This window comes from Lipotes vexillifer, unplaced genomic scaffold (assembly GCF_000442215.2).
Source record: "Lipotes vexillifer unplaced genomic scaffold, Lipotes_vexillifer_v1.1 scaffold838, whole genome shotgun sequence".
In the NCBI taxonomy this organism is placed as follows: Eukaryota; Metazoa; Chordata; class Mammalia; order Artiodactyla; family Lipotidae; genus Lipotes; species Lipotes vexillifer.
The window spans coordinates 1,815,414-1,833,875 of NW_006769660.1; positions in this window are offsets into that span (position 1 = coordinate 1,815,414).

Sequence of the window (18,462 nt, forward strand, 5' to 3'; positions counted from 1 at the left end):
TTAGGTCCCATTTGTTTATTTTTGTTTTTATTTCCATTATTGTAGGAGGTGGATCAAAAAAGATGTTGCTGTGATTTATGTCAAAGAGTGTTCTTCCTATGTTTTCCTATAAGAGTTTTATAGTGTCCTGTCTTACATTTAGGTCTCTAATCCATTTTGAGTTTATTTTTGTGTATAGTGTTAGGGAGTGTTCTAATTTCATTCTTTTACATGTAGCTGTCTGGTTTTCCCAGCACCACTTATTGAAGAGGTGGTCTTTTCTCCAATGTATATTCTTGCCTCCTTTATCAAAGATAAGGTGACCATATGTGTGTGGGTTTATCTCTGGGCTTTCTATCCTGTTCCATTGATTTATATTTCTGTTTTTGTGCCAGTACCATCCTGTCTGGATTACTGTAGCTTTGTAGTATAGTCTGAAGTCAGGGAGCCTGATTCCTCCAGCTCCGTGTTTCTTTCTCAAGATTGCTTTGGTTATTTGGGCTCTTTTGTGTTACCATACAAACTGTGAAATTTTTTGCCCTAGTTCTGTGAAAAATGCTAGTGGTAGTTTGATAGGGATTGGACTGAATCTGTAGACTGCTTTGGGTAGTATAGTCATTTTCACAATGTTGATTCCTCCAGTCCAAGAACATGGTATATCTCTCCATCTGTTGGTATCATCTTTAATTTTTTTCTCAGTGTCTTATAGTTTTCTGCATACAGGTCTTTTGTCTCCCTAGGTAGGTTTATTCCTAGGTATTTTATTCTTCTTGTTGCAGTGGTAAATGGGAGTGTTTCCTGAATTTCTCTTTCAGAATTTTCATCATTAGTGTATAGGAATGCAAGAGATTTCTGTGCATTAATTGTGTATCCTGCAACTTTACCAAATTCATTGATTAGCTCTAGTAGTTTTCTGGTGGCATCTTTAGGATTCTCTATGTATAGTATCATGTCATCTGCAAACAGTGACAGTTTTACTTCTTCTTTCCCATTTTCTATTCCTTTTGTTTCTTTTTCTTTGCTGATTGCTGTGGCTAGGACTTCCAAAACTATGTTGAATAATAGTAGTGAGAGTGGCCATCCTTGTCTTGTTCCTGATCTTAGAGGAAATGCTTTCAGTTTTTCTCTATTGAGAATGATGTTTGCTGTGGGTTTGTCGTATATGGCCTTTTATTATGTTGAGGTAGGTTCCCTCTATGCCCACTTTCTGGAGAGTTTTTATCATAAGTGGGTGTTGAATTTTGTCGATAGCTTTTTCTGCATCTATTGAGATGATCATGTGGTTTTTCTTCTTCAATTTGTTAATATGGTGTATCACATTGACTGATTTTTGTATGTTGAAGAATCCTTGTGTCCCTGGGATAAATCCTACTTGATCATGGTGTATGATCCTTTTAATGTGTTGTTGGATTCTGTTTGCTAGTATTTTGTTGAGCATTTCTGCATCTATATTCATCAGTGATATTGGTCTGTAATTTTCTTTTTTTGTAGTATCTTTGTCTGGTTTTGGTATCAGGGTGATGGTGGCCTCATAGAGTGAATTTGGGAGTGTTCCTTCCTCTGCAATTTTTTGGAAGAGTTTGAGAAGGATGGGTGTTAGCTCTTCTCTAAATGTTTGATAGAATTGACCTGTGAAGCCATCTGCTCCTGGCCTTGTCTTTGTTGGAAGATTTGTTAATCACGGTTTCAATTTCATTACTTGTGATTGGTCTGTTCATATTTTCTATTTCTTCCTGGTTCAGTCTTGGAAGGTTATACCTTTCTAAGAATTTGTCCATTTCTTCCAGGTTGTCCATTTTATTGGCATAGATTTGCTTGTAGTAGTCTCTTAGGATGCTTTGTATTTCTGCGGTGTCTGTTGTAACTTCTCGTTTTTCATTTCTTATTTTAGTGATTTGAGTCCTGTCCGTCTTTTTCTTGATGAGTGTGGCTAATGGTTTATCCATTTTGTTTATCTTCTCAAAGAATCAGCTTTTAGTTTTATTGACCTTTGCTATTGTTTTCTTTGTTTCTGTTTCATTTATTTTTGCTCTGATCTTTATGAGTTCTTCCCTTCTGCTAACTTTGGGTTTTGTTTGTTCTTCTTCCTCTAGTTCCTTTAGGTGTAAGGTTGGATTGTTTATTTGAGACTTTTCTTGTTTCTTGAGGTAGGCTTGTATAGCTATAAACTTCCCTCCTAGAACTGCTTTTGCTGCATCCCATAGGTTTTGGATCGTCGTATTTTCATTGTCATTTGTCTCTAGGTAATTTTGAGTTCCTCTTTGATTTCTTCAGTGATCTATTGGTTATCTAGTAACGTATTGTTTAGCCTCCATGTGTTAGTGTTTTTTATGTTTTTTTCCCTGTAATTCATTTCTAATCTCATAGCGTTGTGGTCACAAAAGATGCTTGATATGATTTCAGTTTTCTTAAATTTACTGTGGCTTGATTTGTGACCCAACATGTGATCTATCCTGGAGAATGTTCCATGCACCCTTGAGAAGAAAGTGTAATCTGACGTTCTTGGATGGAGTGTCCTATAAATATAATTTAAATTTATCTGGTCTGTTGTGTCATTTAAAGCTTGTGTTTCCTTGTTTATTTTCATTTTGGATGATCTGTCCATTGGTGTAAGTGAGGTGTTAAAGTTTCCCACTATTATTGTGTTACTGTTGATTTCCTCTTTTAGAGCTGTTGGCAGTTGCTTTATGTATTGAGGTGCTTCTGTCTTGGGTGCATATATATTTATAATTGTTATATCTTCTCTTAGGTTGATCCCTTGATCATTATGTAGTGTCCTTCCTTGTCTCTTGTAACAGTCTTTATTTTAAAGTCGATTTTATCTGATATGAGTATTGCTACTCCAGCTTCCTTTTGATTTCCATTTGCATGGAATATCTTTTTCCATCCCCTCACTTTCAGTCTGTGTGTGTCCCTAGGTTTGAAGTGGGTGTCTTGTCGACAGCATATATATAGGTCTTGTTTTTGAATCTGTTCAGCAAACCTGTGTCTTTTGGTTAGAGCATTTAATCCATTCACGTTTAAGGTAATTATCAATATGTATGTTCCTATTACCATTTTCTTAATTGTTTTGGGTTTGTTTTTGTAGATGCTTTTCTTCTCTTGTGTTTCCTACTTAGAGAAGTTTCTTTAGCATTTGTTGTAGAGCTGGTTTGGTGGTGCTGAATTCTCTTAGCTTTTGCTTGTCTGAAAAGCTGTTGATTTCTCTATGGAATCTGAATGAGATCCTTGCTGGGCAGAGTAATCTTGGTTGTAGGTTCTTCCCTTTCATTGCCTTAAGTATATCATGCCCCTCCCTTCTGGCTTGTAGAGTTTCTGCTGAGAAATCAGCTGTTAATCTTATGGGAGTTTCCTTGTATGTTGTCATTTTTCCCTTGCTGCTTTCAATAATTTTTCTTTGTCTTTAATTTTTGCCAGTTTGATTACTATGTGTCTCAGCATGTTTCTCCTTGGGTTTATCCTGCCTGGGACTCTCTGTGCTTGCTGGATTTGGGTGGCTATTTCCTTTCCCATGTTAGGGCAGTTTTCGACTATAATCTCTTCAAATATTTTCTCAGGTCCTTTCTCTCTCTCTTCTCCTTCTGGGACCCCTATAATGCGAATCTTGTTGCGTTTAATGTTGTCCTAGAGGTCTCTTAGGCTGTCTTCATTTCTTTTCATTCTTTTTTCTTTATTCTGTTCCGCAGCAGAGAATTCCACAATTCTGTCTTCCAAGTCACTTATCCGTTCTTCTGCCTCAGTTTTTCTGCTATTGATTCCTTCTAGTGTAGTGTTCATTTCAGTTATTGTGTTGTTTATCTCTGTTTGTTTGTTTGTTTGTTTGTTTGCGGTACGCAGACCTCTCACTCTTGTGGCCTCTCCCTTTGCAGAGCACAGGCTCCGGACGTGCAGGTTTAGCGGCCATGGCTCACGGGCCCAGCCGCTCCACGGCATGTGGGATCTTCCCGGACCGGGGCACGAACCCGTGTCCCCTGCATCGGCAGGCGGACTCTCAACCACTGCGCCACCAGGGAAGCCCCTGTTTGTTTTTTAGTTCTTCTATATCTTTGTTAAATATTTCTTGTATCTTCTTGATCTTTGCCTCCATTCTTTTTCTGAGGTCCTGGATCATCTTCACTATCATTATTCAGAATTCTTTTTCTGGAAGGTTCCTATCTCCACCTCATTTAGTTGTTTTCATGGGGTTTTATCTTGTTTTTTCATCTGGTACATAGCCCTCTGGCTTTTCATCTTGTCTATCTGTGAATGTGGCTTTTGTTACACAAGCTGCAGGATTGTAGTTCTTCTTGCTTCTGCTCTTATCTCCTGTGTTTTTGATGATAGCCATCCTAAGGGGTGTGAGGTGATATCTCGTGATTTGACTTGCATTTCCTTGGTAATTAGTGATGCTGAGCAGCTTTTTATATCACTGTTGGCCATTCGTATGTCTTCTTTGGGAAAAAAAATGTTTATTCAATTTCTTTTGCCCAGTTTTAATCAGATTGAGTTGTTGAGTTGAGTTGTTTGCTGTTGAGTTATTTGAGTTCCTTATATATTTTGAATATTAACCCCTTGTCAGATACATGATTTGCAAATATTTTCCCTCATTCCATAGGTTGCCATCTTATTTTGTTGGTTGTTTCTTTTGCTGTGCAGAAGTTTTTTAGTTTCATGTAGTCCCACTTACTGATTTTTGCTTTTGTTGTTTGTGCTTTTGGTGTTATATCCAAAGAATCATTGCCAAGACTAATGTCAAGGAGCTTTTTTATCTGTTTTCTTCTAGGAATTTTATGTTTTCGGGTCTTATGTTTAAATAGTTTATCAATTTTAAGTTAGTTTTTGTGAATGGTATAAGTTAGGAGTCCAATATCATTCTTCTACATATGATTATCCATTTTTCCCAGCACCATTTATTGAAGAGACTCTCCTTTCCTCAGTGAGTGTTCTTTGGTCCCTTGTCAAATATTAGTTGAGTATATATGAAAGGTTTATTTGGGGGCTCTTGATTCTGTTCTGTTGGTCTATGTATCTGTTTTATGCTAGTACCATACTGTTTTGATTGTTGTAGCTTTGTAGTGTAGTGTGAAATCAGTGAGCTACCTCCAGCTTTGTTCTTCTTTCTCAGGATCGCTTTGGCCATTCAGGATCTTTCTTGATTCCATATGAATTTTGGGATTCTGTTTCTTTATTTCAATAAAGAAATTAAAGCATTTTCATGAAAATGCTATTGGAAGTTTGATAGGGATTTCATTTTTCCAAAGAGGATATACAAACAGCCAGTAAGCCCCTGAACAAGTTAATATCATTAGTCATCAGCCAAATGCACATTAAAAACCAGAGATACCACTTTACACCTATTAGGATGGTCAGAAAAAAAAAAAAAAAAAAAAGGCGGGCAATTTAACAAGTGATGACAGGAATGTGAAGAAATTAGAATGCTCACATATTGCTGGTGAAATTGTAAAATGATGCTGCCTTTTGGGAAAACAGTTTGTCAGTTTCTCAAAATATTAAGCATAGAATTATCATGTGATCCAGTAATGCAACTCCTAGGTATATACCCAAGAGAAAAGAAACATATACCAACACAAAAACTTGTGCATAAATGTTCATAACAGCATTATCATAAGAGCCAAAGAAAACTAAAAGCAATCCAAATGTCCATCAACTGGTTTATCAATGCAATGGAATATCATTCTGCAATAAAATAACGGAATGAGGGATATGTGTTGCAACATAGATGAATCTTGAACACATTATGCTAAATGAAAGCAGCCAGTTACAAAGGACCACATATTGTATTACTCTGTTTATATTAAATGTCCAGAATAAACAGATTCAATAGACAGAAAGTAGATTTGTGATTGTTGGGGGTTGAGTTTAGGGGACAGTGGAGAGTGACTGCTAATGGGGTGCTGAAAATGTTCTAAAAGTAGAAAGTTCTGATTATTGTATAAATCTTGGAACATACTAAAACACAATTGTACACTGAAAAATGGTGAATTTTATGTTAGTTAGATTATAATTCAATAATTGTATTATTTTAAAAAGAACTAAAAATTACCAAATATCCTCCACCTACATTCTGCAAATTAATGCTACATTTCCCCAATTTGCTTCATCATTCCCCCTCATATATCTATAGGTATAGATATAAATATATAGATATATAGATGTATGTATAGAGTCTCCCATTACTGGTGATGTTAACTTTGATCATTTGATCGTAGGTTTCTCCACTCTAAGTTTACTGTTTTTACCCTTTGTACTTAAGAAATATCTTTTGAGGATATACTTTGGAATAAATGTCCTACTTTTTTCATTATGACCGCACCTACTTAGGTTTACCTTGGAGATAGATAACTCTCCCTCTCCCTCTCCCTCTCCCTCTCTCTCTCTCTCTCTCTCTCGTCTATATATATAATTTTTTAAAATAGCATAAGAAGTTAGACCAAGGCATGTATGTGTGTGTGGCATGTGTGTGTTGGTAGGGAGGATTAGGGGGTAGTTGTGAAAATAAAGGAGATTAAAAACTAAGTGTCCAAACATAAATGTCCTTATTTTGATTAATTTAAGCCCTCACTAAATTAGATTTCATGTGACTCTCACATCTGAGAAGATGAGTTACAGTAACGTTGGATTTTAACACTTAAAAAATTAATGAGAAATATAAAACTGAATAATTGATACCATGGAATTAAAAATCGAAGCCAACACCTTTTATAACTTGAGTTCTACAGGTTTTCTTTCATTAAACTCAATATTTATGCTTCTTAAATAGTGTGTTACTTCCTAGGTTTCTACACACACACAACACACACACACACACACACACACACACACACACACGAGTAGTTAGAAAAGATTATGTCATATAACATTTTATCTACCTATCTACCTCTACATATATTTACTGAAAGCTGAAATTTAATTATCAGAATGTACAGAAGTACATTGGTCTGTTCATCTGCAGTTTTAAATGACCGATAACTAAGTGTACAACTAACCACTGTACCAAATCTAGACCTTAATGTACCTCAAAGTTTCCATAGCTGTGGAAATATGTGGGATGGACAAGGGCCAAAAGCAAGACCATCATTAAAGGCACTTTGATCCTCGTTCTTCTGATTTGCTCACTGACAAAGGACTCTCATCTCGTGAGGACCCAGTTTTTAAGGATTTCCAGGAAAAAGAATGTCCAGATGGTTTCCTGTAATCTGTGAAATAAGTAGGCTAAAATTATGCTGTATTTCACAGAAGTTTTGCTGTCTTTGAGGTGAAGTTCATCCAGCAGAAAGAATCACATGTTTCACTCAGAGCTTAATTCAGTGAGAATAAAACTCCTCAAAGCAGCTCCTTAAAGTTTTTTTTTTTATTCAGCCTGAGCTCTCTATATACTTTAAATATCCATAATCTACCAAATGAAAATTTCATTTTGAAGTGATTTTCCTACCAAGTGGATAATTGCTTTAGGTTCAAACTCAGTGTTTCTATGTATACATCGGAATGCTTTCTGAACCTATTAAGATCCATACAGAACAATGCTGCCCTTGAATGTCCTTTTTTATGATAATGAGAATCTCACTTTATATGTATATGGGTCTATATCTGAATTTTTATCTCCAGCTGTATCTCCACCTGTATGTCCTTCACAGTGACTGTGAAGGTAAGATTCATTATTCACATTTTACCTTATTTATCCCTATTTTAGAAATTCAGAAACTGTGACTCAGTGAACATATTTCTAATTTTTCTAGAAGAGAAATCCAGGTCTTGCAATACTCTTTCTGTTATACAATACTGTTGCTCCACCTCTTAATGAGTGGGATGATTTTGAACACCCAGGAACAATGTGTAGGTGTATTTATTTTAGATGAAGCACAATATCTATCTTGTGAGCAGGTATAGTGTGTGGTCCCTCATTGTTCCAACTCTGAATTCTCCGATTATGTAAGTCAAGGTTCCTAGATGTGTTTACTAAAATGTTTGCTGTATTTTAATATATGTTATATTTTGCATAAAAATTTGGTAGTGGAGATGGCAAGACAGTCTTATAAAGCAAATAGTTCCTGTGAACTATAAATCCAGATAAATGACCACTAGATAAATGAGGTTTTCAATATATGTCAGTGGTTAGAATTTGTGTGTGATTGGGTTAATATAAGTAGACTAAGCCTTGGTACTATTTTGTGGATTGGTTTTTAATATTTAATAATTCATATTTAAAATCAGTTAAAATAATCAATCCTCAATAAGTCCCTAATTCTCTACACTGTAAACAGTTTAAAGGATTTCAAAGAAATTGTAGTCAACCTGCTTCACTTTGCTGATCTTATTGATATATTAGCCTCTTTGATGTTTGATTTATACTTTTTATTCAGACTGCCTCATGTTTTTGAGCTAATAGTACAGCTTTACTATTTTTGTTGTGGACATGTACAGAAGCTCACATAATTCTTAGTAGTTGAAATGGCACCCTGAACTTGAAAACATAAAACCCATAGGGGTGCAGTTTGGACTCAAACTCTATGCTGTTCAAAATGTAAGAAAGGCATGCTGAATTCAACTCATTTCAAATTTATTTGAAACTAATACTTATGTCCATTTTTTGTGGATTAATTAAAACTATATTTTCCCCCTGAAAGTCTATGAAATAGTTTGCCTTCAAAGATAAAAATGAAACAGAATATTCTGAATGTCTTACATGCAAGTCCTCTGAGGGCAGGGTGATGGATGTCATAATCTCTTATTTTCAGTGCCTGATGTATAGCAAGTATTCAATACTTATATTCTAAACGAAGGACTGTTTGAGTGAACAAGCTCTTTCTGGTATTGTGCAGACCAAATTTGGGAATGGGGATAAGAGACTGAGTACAGTGGGAATGTGGATCATTAAAGGACCATTTTGATTAATTCTGTAGATCCCATGTAACTAGGCAAGTCTGAAGACTTTACTTGATTTTAGCCATTTAGTTATTTCTGAACTTCTTACTGCCTACAGTGTACAAATGGCATGAGTTAATTCCTTTCTGTCACAAGATTTCTCAGGATGGTTCTTAGCTCTACTAGTCATTTTTCTATAATACTTTCTAGAGTATCACATTATCTTTTGACAGATTGGTAATTAACCTAGGTCTTCATTAGATAGAGAGGAAGATATATGGATTTAAAACATTCTTAATAACAAGATGATACATTCCTAATCAAACTGGGATCTAATATATTAGTGATAAGTATTATAGGGCTTACTAATTTAATTTACATTCATGCATCCAACAAGCATCATTTACAGTTCCAGGCACCTTATTATGTGCTAAATAATGTTTACTGGAGTATTCCAGTGGTGTTTTGATACATTATCATTTCTTGATCTATTGGAAGTAAGGTTGAATTCAGCTTGATGTAAATGTATCTATGCTTGTTGTTAACCTTTTAAAGATAGGCATTTAAAATTCTTTAACATCTTTGTTAGATAATAGATAGGTAAATCGGTAAGTAGCTTTTAATTGATAGATTGATAGATGCCTTCTATTTTAGGTTTTAAAATAAATTGCATTAGATAGGATGAGCTGTGTTATACTGAAGAAACATACTCAGTAGCTTAAAGTAATGTGATAGATAGATGCCTTCTATTTTAGGTTTTAAAATAAATTGCATTAGATAAGATGAGCTATGTTATACTGAAGAAACAGACTCAGTAGCTTAAAGTAATGTGATAGATTTTATTATTATTTCCAAGTATTTTCTCTTCTTCCAGTCACACGATCGTAACATTCCTGTTGATTCTCATGAGACTTGCTGTGTTTCCTGGTGGGATAATGTATATCCCTAACCTTTTGATGTGAGACTAGGCCATCTGTCTTGCTTTTTCCAATGGAATTTGAATGGGTGTGATGTATACCACATTCAGACACTTTAGTGGCCATTGTGTAGTTCCATTCTGGCTCTTTTCTCCTAAGCATTATGTCAAGACAGGGGCTCCTAAGTCTACCTCCTGGGAAGGAGAATACACATAGAATAGAGATTCAGAGGTGTGGCTGACCCATAGCCATCATGTAAATAAGAGGGAAATAAGTGTTCGTTACTGTAAACCACTACAATATGGGGTCATTTGTTTCTGCAGCCTTATCTAACAAAAACTAACTAATACCATCAGCAAAGTTATTTCTCATGCATTATATATGTCCATCTTCAAGTCCATTCTGCATACTCTGTGCTGTGTTCTTCATTGTCCTCCCTCCCTCCAACTCTCACAGAGCTTACAGCATCAGAAACATTGCCAGTTGATGGAGCAGAGGGAATGCAACATGCTAAATCATGCTTTAGCAGCTCATGTCTTCCTTCTGGAAGGGACACACATCAAATCTGCTCACATTTCAGTGGCCAAAGCAAGTCACATAGCTTAGCTTAAATAAAGGAAGGGAAAGGAAGAGAACTGCCAAAACTGGTGAACAGTGAAATGATTACCACATAAACTAACAATCCATAATTTAAAGTTCCTTTCAGAACTGATTGAGTGCATCAGTCTCTGCAAAGAACTCAGGTCTGGCTTTGGAACATTCTCTCAGAAAAGACCTTGATACACGGAATTGACAGAACAAATACAGAATATAATAGGACTGAAGCGAGCAAAGAAAACTAAAGTTACACTTACAAGTTGAGTGATTCAATAACATATAAATTGATATTTAAGGACAAAAGCTAAGATAGTCGTATCCATTAGTTCGTTATACATTTTTGTAATGATGGAAATGTTCTATTTCTGCACCATCCATTATGGTAGTCACCACCAGTGTGTGACTGCTGAGCCCTTGAAATGTGGATAGTGCAAATGAGGAATTGACTTTTAATTTTTTAAAATTTAAATTAGTTTAAATTTAAATAGCCTAAAGTGACTATTTTATTAGACAGTTAATGTTCAGAAAAACAAATCCATGTCTTTGGAAAAAATTGTTTCATCGGTTCTCAGGTTTGTCTTAGAAAAGCATCCAAAATACAGCTGTGTCCATTTTAAATGGTTTTCCCTCTTAGTGGATACAAGATTTTCCAAAGATTTGGGTCTGCCTGCCACTATCTTTACAGCAATCTGAAATATACTGAGATGGTCTTTGGAGAGCAGTCATGGACATAAGGTTTTACTCTGGAGAAACATGTCTTACGGAACCTGACATATTTCATGGTAAAGGGAATGAGTATGAGTCTCCTTAGAAAATTTTCTGTAATGTCAAGTTAAAAGGTAGACAGTAGGCCTCATTTATAGACTGTTGATTATTTGCTTTTCTATCTCTCCTAAACTCCTGGTATGAACATAGAAGCGGTACCTGACATATTTGTGTTGGATAGTGAATAAGTATCTTAGACTTACTATATCTAAAATCAAATTTTCTTCCCAATTTTTACCTGCCTCAGAATTACCTGCCACCTTAAAAAATTTTACTCAATTATAAATGCAAAAAAAATTGAAGTCATTCTTAATTCCATTTTCTCTCACAACCAGCAAATGCTATTCCTCAAAATATATTTTTTAAAAAATCCGGGGGCTTCCCTGGTGGCACAGTGGTTGAGAGTCCACCTGCCGATGCAGGGGACACGGGTTCGTGCCCCGGTCCGGGAAGATCCCACATGCCGTGGAGCGGCTGGGCCTGTGAGCCATGGCCGCTGAGCCTGCGCGTCCGGAGCCTGTGCTCCACAATGGGAGAGGCCACAGCAGTGAGGGGCCTGCGTACAGCAAAAAAAAAATCCAAGTTCTCATCATACCCTCCACAGCTACATCCTAAATTATAACACCATCACCTGCCTCCTGGATGGCAGTGATGCTTGATCCCTTAATCCTAATGGTCTCCCTGTTTTCTTGTTATCTTTTCCCTGAGGGAAAAAAAAGTAAACCTTTTAAAACATAACACAAATCCGTCACTTCCCTGAACTAACCCATGAAAGGTCTACAAGGCCCTTATTACTTGGCTTCTGACTGTCCCTCTCAGCCTAGTTAAATAAGCTTCTTTGCTCTTTCTTGAACACATCAAACGACTTCCCACCTCAGGCTCTTTGCACTTGCTTTTTCTTCTTCTCTGAATGCTTTTCCATCAAAGATCTGTAGGGCTTGCTTTTTCTCTTAAAAGCATCTCTTCAGAGAGGCCTTCTCTGACCACATTATCTAAAATCAATCTGTTCTCTGTCTTCTCACTTTAGTTTATTTTCTACTAATTTCTGTTTGACTCTATATTGTACATTAATGTTTAGATTTATGTTTGTTTGTTTGCTTTAATCAATTGTATTCTCCCACTGGAATGCAAGCATGATGCAAGCATGATGAATGCAAGCATGATAAGGCGAGGCACTTTGTCTTATTTATAGTTGCATCCCCATTTCCTAAAATAAGGCAGGACATAAAGCAGAGGCTAAATAAATACTTATTGAATGAATAAATGGACTTCTGAATAATTGTGCAAGCATTAGTTATACTCTTTGGGAAAAGGATTTTGAGATTTGAAAGCAGTTTGCCTTACATGGAGTCCATTAAGGAATCACTGGTTGAGTGATGTTAGCAACATGGTGGAGTGAAAAGCTTCCTTTCTCTATCTCCTTCAATCTACGACTAGTAAAATATATATAGCTTAACAGAGGGACCCTGCCCAACCAGGGAGCTGGAGAATTCCACACATCAGTACATCTAAAGGTGGGTGAATTGGAACACATAGAGGAGACAGAACTGAGGGAACAACAGAGTCATTGCCTGCAATCCTGGCCCTGAGACCACAGCAGCTGAGCCCACATCTTCAGAGAACCCAGTAGCAGCAGAGGAAGTGGTGTACTGGGCTCTGTTCTCCTGACCACAGCAGCACCCGTGACCGTAGGTAACTGGGCAGCAGTGGCAGAGGGGCCTGGGACCCCATGTCCCCACCCTGTCCTTCCTCTTCCCTCAAAGTGACAGTGCCTGTGACTCAAGGGATCCCAGGTGTGAGGAGAGAGCCACCATCCCAGTAATGACAGTGACTCTGGCAGAAACAAGGCAGCAAGGCCCCTGGAGGCACAGGAAGCAGTAACAAAGGCTTGGAGCCATACTTGTGCGGAGATGATGGAAGCTGGAAAGTGCTAACTCTCAAGTGTAACCAGAGACAGCTCAGGTAAGAGAAACAAAAACTTGTGTTATAGTACCACCTATAGGAAAACAGATGAAAGGACTCTAACTTCTAACCTGTCATTAACTTCAAATGCAGCAGTGGAAGAACAATTCATCAAGCACCGGGAAGAACCACAGTAAGACTAGTCCACATAAAGAAAATGACAATTCTCCAGAAACCAAGCTTGAAGTCATGGAATACTGCTATCTAACTGGTAGAGAATTCAAAATAGCTTCTTGAAGAAACTCAGTGAGCTACAGGGAAACTTAGGAAGGCAGTTTAATGAGCTCAGGAATAAAATTAATGAAGAGAAGGAATATTTTAATAAAGAGACTGAAAATCTAAAAGAAACAAAAACAAACAGAAATTCTGAAGCTGAAGAATTCAATAAATGAGATGAAGAATGCATTAGAAAGCATTGGAAATAGAGCAGACCACAGAAGAGAAACATTGGAAATAGAGCAGACCATAGAAGAGAGGATTAGTGAGCTTGAAGATAGAAATCTAGAAATGATACAAATAGAAGGGGAGAGACAAATAAGATGTTAAAAAATGAGGAAGTTCTATGAGAGCTGTTCAGCTCTTTTAGGAAAGGCAACATTAGGTTGATGGGTATTCCAGAATAAGAGAGGGAGAAGGGAGCAGAGAGTTTATTCAAAGAAATAATAGCTGAGAACTGTCCAAGCCTGGGGAAGGAACTGGACATCCAAGTCCACGAGGCTAAGAGAACAACTAATTACCTCAATGTCAAAAGACCCTCTCCAAGACACATTATCCTAAAATTGTCAGAAGTCAATGACAAAGACAGAATTTTAAAAGCAGCCAGAGGAAAAATGATGGTAACCTACAAAGGAGTCTCCATTAGACTATCAGCAGATTTCTCAGCAGTAACCCTACAGGCCAGGAGGAAGTGGAATAACACTTTCAAAATACTGAAATATAAAAACCGTCATCCGAGAATACTCTCTCCAGCAAAGTTACCATTCAGATATGATGGAGAAATAAAGACTTCCCCGAACAAACAAAGTCTGAGGGAGTTATAAACACTACACCTGCCTTATAAGAAATATTGAAAGGAGCTCTTTTACTAGAAAAAAAGGTAAAAGCTACACAAAATTTTGAGTGAAAATTGCAACTCTTTGTCAGAATGGGTGCATAAAGGTTAAAGGGGAAAAAAAAGCAGAAAAATAACTGTAGCAATTGCAGTTGTTTTTTTTTTTTATCAAACTCAGACCATAAAAATAAATAATTTGAAACAACAAATACATAAAAGGGGAAAAGGAAAAGGATGGAACTTATTTGGTAAATGTAGATAAGATGCTATCAGCAGAAAAAGGACTATTTTATATGAGGTGTTTTATACAAACCTTAGGGTAACCACAAAATGTAAACATAAAGTAGAGACATGAAACGTAAAAAAAGGGGAAACTGAGAAAAAATATCAGAGAAAACCACCAAACCAAAATGGCAGACAGAAATATAAGGAAAAAGAAATAATGGAGCTATAGAACAACCAGAAGATAAAAGGTAGAATAGCTGTAATAAGTTGTCATCAATCAATAATAACCCTAAATGTAAATGGATTAAATTTATCAGTCAAAAGATACAACAGAGTGTGGGTGGATGGATTGAAAATCAAGACCCAACTGTATTCTGCCTCTAAAAGACACACCCCAGCTCTGAAGACAAACATAGGCCGAAAGGGATGGAAGGTGATATTCTAAGCATACTTATATCAGACAAAATACACGTAAAGCCACAAAAGATAACGAGCCATTATGGACAATATATAAATGTGTCAATTCATCAAGAAGACCTAACAGTGGTTAACATATATGCACCTTTCCTTAAGAACATGAAAATATGTAAAATAATTATTAGCAGATTTAAAGGGAGAAATTGACAGCAGCACAATAATAGTAAGGGACTTCAACAGCCCACTTATATCAGTGGATAGATCATCCAACCAGAAAGTCAACAAGGAAACAGTGCCCTTAAATGAAACATTAGACCAGATGGATTTGATAGTTTTATATCGGACATTCCATCTAAATGCAGCAGAATACACATTCTTCTCAAGTGCACATGGAATTTTCTCAAGGATAGACCATAGGTTGGGATACAAAACAAGTCTCAAAAATTTAAGAAGATTGTGATCATATTAAACATATTTTCTGGTCAAAATGGTATGAATCTAGAAATCAACTACAAGAAGAAAATTGAAAAAATCACAAATATATAGAGACTGAACAACATGCCACTGAACAACTATGGGGTGAGTGAAGAAATCAGAGCAATAAAAAGTTAACTGAAAGCAAATAAAAATGAGAATGCAGTATACCAAAATCTATGAGATATAGCAAGAGCGGTACTAAGAGGGAAGTTTATAGCAATACAGGCCTACTTCAAGAAACAAGAAAAATCTCAAATAAATAACCTAACCTTACACCTAAAGTAACAAGAAAAAGAAGAACAAATTAAGTTCAAAGTTAGTAGAAGGAAGGAAACAATAAAGATCAGAGCAGAAATAAATAACATAGAGACTAAAAAGATAATAGAAAAGATCAGTGAAACTAAGAGCTGGTTCTTTGAAAAGATGAAAAAATTGGCAAACTGTTAGCTAGCCTCACGAAAAACAGAGAAGGCCCTGATAAATAAAATCAGAAATGAAGGAGGAAAAATAACAATGGATAACACAGAAATACAGAGGATTATAAGAATATTGTAAACAGCTATATACCAACAAATTGGACAACTTAGAAGAAATGGACAGATTCTTAGAATCACACAATCTTTTAGGACTGAATCATGAAGAAATAAGAAATCTGAATAGAACAATCACTAGTACAGAGATTCAGACAGTAATCAAAAAGCTCCCCAGAAGCAAAATCCCAGTACCAGACAGCTTCACAGGTGAATTCTACCAAACATTCAAAGAAGATTTAATACCTATCCTTCTCAGACTATCCCCCCAAATTGAAGAGGTCAAACAAACCTTCCTAACTCATTTTCTGAGGCCAAAATCACCCTGATCAGACACATTACAAGACAAGAAAATTGTAGGCCTATATTTCTGATGAATATAGATGCAAAAATCCTAATTAGTTCATTATATTAGCAAATAGAATTCAACAGTACATCGTGACCAAGTGGGATTTATTCCAGGGATGAAAAGATGGTTCAAAATCCACAAGTCAATCAACACGATATACCACATTAACAAATGAAGGATAAAAATATATGATCATCTCAACAGATGCAGTAAAAGCATTTGACAAAATTCAACACTTATTTATGATTAAAAACTATCAATAAAGTAGGTATAGAAGGGATGTACCTCCACATAGTAAAGGCCATATATGACAAATCCACATCTAACATTATACTCAATAGTGCAAAATTGAAAGCTATCCTTCTAAGATCAGGAACAAGACAAGGATGCCCACTCTCGCCACTCTTATTCAACATAGTGTTGGAAGTCCTAGCCAGTGGAGTTAGGCAATAAAAAGGAATAAAAGGGACATAAACTTGGAAAGGAATAAGTAAAACTGTCACTATTTGCAAAGCTATTAGAAAAAAATATACAAATAAAGTTGCAAAATACAAAATCAGTATACAAAAATTTGTTGCATTTCTATATGCTAACAATGAGCAAGCAAAAAGAGAGTTAAGAAAACAGTCCCATATTAAAAAGAATAATATACCTAGGAATATATTTAATCAAGGACATGAAAGACCTGTACACTGAAAACTTACTGAAGGAAATTGAAGAATTCACAAAGAAATGAAAGATATTCCACATTTATGGATTGGAAGAATTAACATTGTCAAAATGTCCATATTACCTAAGGCAATCTACAGATTCAGTGCAATCCCTATCAAAATCCCAAGGACATGTTTCACAGAAATAGAACAAAATATTCTAAAATTTAAATGGAACCACAAAAGAACCTGAATAGCCAAAGCAATCCTGAAAAAAAGAACAAAGGTGGGGCATCATGCTCTCTTATGTGAAACTGTATCACAGAGACATAGTAATCACAACAGCATGGTTTGGGCAGTAAAACAGATACATAGATCAATGGAACAGAATTGAGATCCTGGAAATAAACCCATGTTTATATGTACACTTAATTTATGACAAAGGAACAAAGAGCATACAATGGAGAAAGGATACTCTCTCCAAAAAATGGTTCTGGGAAAATTGGGCAGCCACATACAAAAAAATAAAACTAGACCACTATCTCACACCATCACAAAAATTAACCGAAAATGGATTAAAGACTTGAATGTAAGACCTGAAACCATAAAACTCCTAGAAGAAGAAACATAGGCAGTGTGCTCTTTGACATCAGTCTTAGCAATATTTTTCTAGATGTGTCTCCACAGGCAAGGGATACAAAAGCAAAAATAAACAAATGGGATTACATCAAACTAAAAAGCTTATGCACAGCAAAGGAAACCATCAGTGAAACAAACAAAAAACCTACTAAATGAGAGAAGATATTTGAAAATGATATGTCCCATAAGGGGTTAATATCCAAAATATACAAAGAACTCATACAAGTAACAATAAAAAACAACTCCATTAAAAAATGGGCAGAGGAGCTGAATAGACATTTTCTCAAAGAAGACACACAGATGGCCAACAGGCACATGAAAAGATGTTCAACATCACTAATTATTAGGGAAGTGCAAATCAAAATCACAATGAGATATCACCTCACACCTGTCAGAATGATTATTATCAAAAAGACAGGAAAACAGGTATTGGTGAGGATGTGAAGAAAAGGGAATCCTCATACACTGTTAGTGGGAATGTAAATTGGTGCAGCCACGATAATAGACAATATGGAATACCCTCAAAAATTAAGAATAGAACTATGATATTATCCAGCTATCTCACTTCTGGGTGTTTATGCAAAGAATATGAAAACACGAATTTGAAAAGATACATGCACCCCTACGTTCGCCATAACATTATTTACAACAGACACATTATGGAAACAAAGTGCCCATCACTGGATGAATGGATAAAGGAGATGTGGTGTATGTATCCAATGGAATACTATTCATCCATAAAAAATGATGAAACTGTGGGTTTGTTTCTCAAGTACTCAAGCAATTATTTAGTTTATATTTTATTTGAAAAGTTACTTTTTAAAAGACGTTTACCAATTTTAAGTGAAGGGAATATATAATATGTGGACAACTGACAAGAGAATTTTCAATTACATTTAAGTAATAATAATTTAATATTATCTGATCCCAGAACGCCTTACAAGCTTTAGCTAATAAAGCTTCAGACTCTGATTACTAAGGAAAGCAATCCGAATATTCCACATTTCCACGACTTTCTAGGGCATCTTGTTGTTACAGCAGG